Source organism: Kogia breviceps, chromosome 3 (genome assembly GCF_026419965.1).
Source record: "Kogia breviceps isolate mKogBre1 chromosome 3, mKogBre1 haplotype 1, whole genome shotgun sequence".
Classification (NCBI taxonomy): domain Eukaryota; kingdom Metazoa; phylum Chordata; class Mammalia; order Artiodactyla; family Physeteridae; genus Kogia; species Kogia breviceps.
Genome location: NC_081312.1, coordinates 144,477,001 through 144,483,000, shown reverse-complemented (window position 1 = coordinate 144,483,000; position 6,000 = coordinate 144,477,001).

The following is a 6,000-nucleotide window of genomic DNA, read 5'->3' as shown; positions in this document are numbered from 1 at the left end:
ACAGTATGGAGGTTCCTTGAAAAACTAAAAATACAACTACCATATGACCCAGCAATACCACTCCTGGGCATATACCCTGAGAAAACCATAATTCAAAAAGAGGCACGTACCACAATGTTCATTGCAGCACTATTTACAACAGCCAGGACATGGAAGCAACCTAAGTGTCCATCAACTGATGAATGGATAAAGAAGATGTGGTGCATATATACAATGGAATATTACTCAGCCATAAAAAGAAACAAAATTGAGTTATTTGTAGTGAGGTGGATGGATCTAGAGACTGTCATACAGAAGTAAGTCAGAAAGAGAAAAACAAATACCGTGTGCTAACACAGATATATGGAATAAAAAAAAAAAAAAAAGTTCTGAAGAACCCAGGGGCAGGATAGGAATAAAGACGCAGATGTAGAGAATGGACCCAAAGTCACGGGGAGCGGGAAGTGTAAGCTGGGACGAAGTGAGAGAGTGGCATGGACATATATACACTACCAAATGTAAAACAGACAGCTAGTGGGAAGCAGCCACATAGCACAGGGACATCAGTTTGTTGCTTTGTGACCACCTAGAGGGGTGGGATAGGGAGGGTGTGAGGGAGACACAAGAGGGAGGGGATATGGGGATATATGTATACGTATAGCTGATTCACTTTGTGATACAGCAGAAACTAACACACCATTGTAAAGCAATTATACTCCCATAAGGATGTTTTAAAAAAAGAAAAAAGAAAATGCATGGTCCTACCCTCTAGGAGCTTACAATATAGTACTGGAAAGATGAAATAAACAGTTTACAAAGTAAAATTATTAGCAAAAATAAAGAGTGATATGCATAAGGTATAGTGAGAATAAAGAGAAAAAGGAAGATCCACTCCAATTGTGTAAAATCAGGAAAGACTTGATGGCAGAAATAAAATTTGAGGAACGTTTCTGACGGCAGGTACAATTTAAGTATGTCAGTGTTGTAGAAATATCTGTCCAGTGTTCTGGAATAGTATTAACAAAAGGATAGAGTCTGGCTGGAACACAGTTTCCTTAGTGGAATAGCTAGAGAGAAGCACAGATTAGGGGCTTTTCTTACTAGACTATGGGGAACCATTAATCTTTCTATCCGGATGAGTGTCATAATTAGAGTTGTGTTTCAGGTACATGAATTTGACCACAATGTGTTGGTTGAATTGGAATAGGTAAGATTATAGGCAGGCAAAAAGCAATACTAGATTGCCTTCTAAAGTTTACATGCTTACTCTTACATAAATGGCAGCTTGATAGAGTGGAAAAAGCACTGGATTTTAAGTCAGAAGGCATTCTCTGACTATGTCTCTTACTAGCTGTGACTTTGGCATGTTAGTTAATATTGTGTCCTCAGTTTCTTTTCCTGATAAGTGGAATTAATACCTGTCTTTTAGAATTGCTTTGGTAAATGAGATACGCCTCAGAACACAATGCCTTGTACAAAGTAAGTGCTCAGTGAATGGCTGGTTTCCCTCCTTTTCTACCGAATTCATATGTGAAAGGTGTTTATTTCTACGACTGCCTTTTAATACAGCTTGAGTTAGTGAACACCCACATAGTTCATTTCAGTATTTTAGATGATGCCAAAGTCTGTGACACAGAAAGCAAGATTACATGACGTTTACACTTGGGAGAATACGTTTACAATCAGGAAATGAACAGGTCTTTGGGTTCTCCACACAGTCTGAGTTTGTTCAACATTCATTTAACAAATATTTATTGAGGCCCTACATGGGTCTGTGACTGTGCAAGAAGATAACAAAAGTAGATACAACTCAGTCCTGCTCTGAAGAAGTTCCAAGTCAAATATCAGAGATATATCAATACACAGATAATTTACGAGTTTATGATAAGTGTTAGGAGAAGTTTATACAAAGCGTTACGGGAGCACAAAAGAATGTGTAACTAGCTGAGTTTGCGGTGGTCATGGAAAGCTTCACAAGGAAGTAATCCTTTTAGATAAGTCTTGGAGTGTTCATCTGCTACACAGGTGAAGAAAGAACATAACTGGCAAGGGAAATAGTGTGTAAAAATATGAAGAAGGGAGGGATTGCATTTGACTGCCTTTAACTGAAAACAAAAATAACAGGTTTAAACGAAGTTGGGCTTCATTTTTCGTATATATGAGGAAACCTAGAGGTTCAAGGATGTCAGGTCCTAGGTCTTTGAGATTCTTTTGGTCTATATTCCAAAAGAAGCTGAGAAATCAGTTTTCCTTTATTTATTTTACCTTTTTTAAGTTGGGCAAAAAATTACCCCCAACAAAATAAATATTCTGTTAAAAAGCAAGAAAGTGGAGATGATATTTGGTGTAGGCAACTAACAGCACTGCTCTAGCACTTTTAGGGGATTACAAATAGTCAGTGTGGCAGGATGATGGAATTTCAGAGAGTGATAGATGAGGCTGGAGAGGCAAAGCAGATGAGGCAAGGGAAGATCTAAAAGTTTATTTGTGCAATTTTTTCATGAGAAGTCCAAGGTTCCATTGATGGGATATCAGGAAGATTTGCTTAGTTACAGCCACAGCAATAGGAATGAAAAGTTCTTCATTCCCATCACATTTTGGCCAATTGATCAGAAATCTCCCAAGTCCTTGAAATGTAGCCAAGGGCAGGGTTCCCGCCGGAAATGCTGGTTGTTTTGTATAGGCTGCAATGACCTGTTTTTAATCTCATGCCTTGTTAAATGATAAAAATCACCACAGCCAACAATGTTTCTTTTTTCTTTTGTCCCTCTATTCCTTTCTTCTTTTTGCCTTGAATTTACACCAGTGTGTGGCCCAGTGACTTCATTTCTTCTTAATGAGTTTTCAGCAAGATTCCAAGCCGTGACTGAAAGCCAGGCATGTTATTTCTAGGTTCCAAAGTTTCTGAGACTTAATTTTTTAAAAAATATTTTTCAAGTTTCCATTGTTCTGTCATATCATTGCAACTCCTCTTCCTCTTCCCCTGCAGCTTTCCACAGTTCCCTATAAGAAACTCCTTTAGCACACTCCCCTTCTCCCTCCTGACTTCTTCCCTTCCTGCACACTCTTATTCTCTCTTGCAGAAGGAAAGGTCAGGGAAGCGTTTAGTTACCTGTAGAGTTAAGTGCTTTCTAGTTCCTGACTAAACCCCTCCTACCACCAAATTAAACCTATATCCAACATTGCTGATATAAATAATGTTTTGATGATTCTTTTTTTCATCTCAAAAGCAATACCTTTTTCTTATAAAAAACTTGAAAAATACAGACCAACCAGAAAAGAAATGGGACTCATCCATAATCCCACCATCCAAAAATACCCACTATTAACACTTTGGTATATGCTCTTTCCTTTTAATCTTTCTGTTATGCAAATAGATTGTGTACTTTTTTTATGATATCATTCTGTATATATTGCCTTGTAACCTGCTTTTCGTTAAAAATGCACCATAACTGCTTTCTTTTTTAGTGATTCTTAAAATTTTGAATTTAATATTATTTAAATTACATATATATGCATGCATATGTATAGATATGTATACATATATATTATAGTTTGAAAATCAAATACTATGACATAATGAAAAATAGCAGCAGGTCCCTGCCCCACTCTGCCCCATCCTCCATGTTCATTCCTCAGGGTCAGACACTTGCAACTGTCATAATTGTTTCTCTTTGAATAGATCTCTGTATTTCTAAATAATAATAATCATAACATTTATGATTACTTGTGGGTTTTAAATTTCAGACACTGAAAATGTCTACTATAATGGAAGACAAGGACTTAGAACTCATAAACTCTTCCCTGAATGCACATAGGTATTTCCTCTCCTCTTGGAGTTATATAACAGTTTTTACTAAATCATCATTTAGCATTTACATTAAAATGACATCAACACTGTGAATGTACTTAATGTCACTAACTGTACACTTCACATGGTTAAAATTGTACATTTTATGTTATGTATATTTTATCACAAGTTTAAAAAAATAGCTGCACAAAATAAATGATATCAACATTGTTCAGTTAGTCATTTAATACACTCTGCTACATTTCTAGTACAACATTTATTTTTCCTAGAGTCGGTAATTGTCTTATGGATTTTTTTCCCCTTATTTGCTTAGTTTTTATGGAACTGATCCCAAACTTTTCAACAGAACTATAAAGCCTAAATCAGTACAGCTAAATACATCAGTTCCTTTTGTATGTGTGTGATAACACCCCTTTTGGAATCCTCCATAATCCTGCTCCTATCTGAACTGGAAACAACCTTTGGGACTTCCCTGGTGATGCAGTGGGTAGGACTCCACACTCCCAGTGCAGGGGGTCTGGGTTCGATCCCCAGTCAGGGAACTAGATCCCACATGCATGCCGCAATTAAGAGTTCACATGCCACAACTAAGGAGCCCTGGAGCCACAACTAAGGAGCCTACATGCTGCAGCTAAGAAGCCAGGGAGCTGCAGATAAGGAGCTCGCCTGCCACGACTAAGACCTGGTGCAACCAAATAAATAAATATATAAACATCAAAAAAAAGAAACAACCTTTGTTTCCATCTCTTGTTTCCTGAACCCCAACACTTTTTTCTTGTTTTATTGCCTTATTGATGAAGCATATACTTGGGTAACTTCCGGGAAAACTCTATATAGAAGGTAAATTTTTAGTGCTCATGAATGGCTGAAAATGTCTATTATAAACTACCTTCACTTGATTGGTAGTTTGGCCAGGTATAGAACTTCATGTTGCAAATAATTTTCACTCAGAATTTTGCAGGCTTTACTCCACTGTTTTTTAGTTTCCAGGACTGCTGTTGATATATCTGCCATTCTGATTAACTGAAAAATTTCCATGTTATCTGGTTTGTTTGTGTGGGTTTTTTTCTCTTTAAGATTCTCTCTTCATGCCTGGGGATTTGAAATTCCACAGTGGAATGCCTTGGTATGGATCATTTTTTCATTCATTGTCTGGGTCACTTATGTTCTTTGTGCTCTTTCAGTTTGGAAATTTGTCTCCTTTTGTTCTGGGAAATTTTGTTTTTCTGTGATCACTTCTGTCCTCCACTTCACTTTTGTTTTTGTTTTTCCTTTTTGGAGCTTAAATTGCTCAGATATTGGCTCTTTTGGATTGATAATTTTATCTTGTCTTTTCTTTCCTCTTTTCAATGTCTTATTGTTTTCTGAGAGATTTCCTCAACTTTATCTTCTAACTCTTCTATCAAATTTTTCCATGACTATTATCCATGAAAGTTCCATTTTATTTCATTCCTTTCCTTCCTTCCTTCCTTCCTTTTTTTATAAAAGAAAATTCTTCTGTGTATCATGGAAGCTAAAGCTATTAATGATTTAAAAAAATTTTTTTTCTTCTCCAGTTACTGTTTCTGTTTTTTTTTTTTCTAGTTCCTTTGTTTGTTTTGGTCTCTTTGTTGGAAGCATTCCTCAATTGTCTAGTAAACTTTTCTGTTCATATTGAAAGAATCACTAAAAACTGATTTAATTAGAAGCTCTGTGTGCCTAAGTGAAGCTTGCTGACTGATGAGTTGTCTGCTGTAGAAGGAATAGGACCCCAAATCTAATTGCAACTACTTTCTCTTAGACTGATCAATTTTGCTAGAGGAGAGTCCTCCATTTTCTTATTTAGGGATGTAGGCCTGACCACCAGTCTAGAATGTAGCCTTACACATACTTACATACAGACATTTTTTTTTCACAAATGAGATCATACTACACGTTTTCTGAAATTTGTTTTTCATCTAACATTATTATCTAAGACATCTTCCCATGACTGTGTGCACAGGAATACACAGGAATATAAAATGGATGCCTAGAATTTCATAGTATATATGACCCTTAATTTACTTAAACAGTTTCTAATTGATAAGCATTTGAATATTTTTTCCCTATAACAACACTGCAATTGTAGCTGTATCTTTCTGTACTTGTGCAAGAATATTTGTATAGGGGACTTCCCTGGTGGCGCAGTGGTTAAGAATCCGCCTGCCAATGCAAGGGACAAGGGTTCGAGC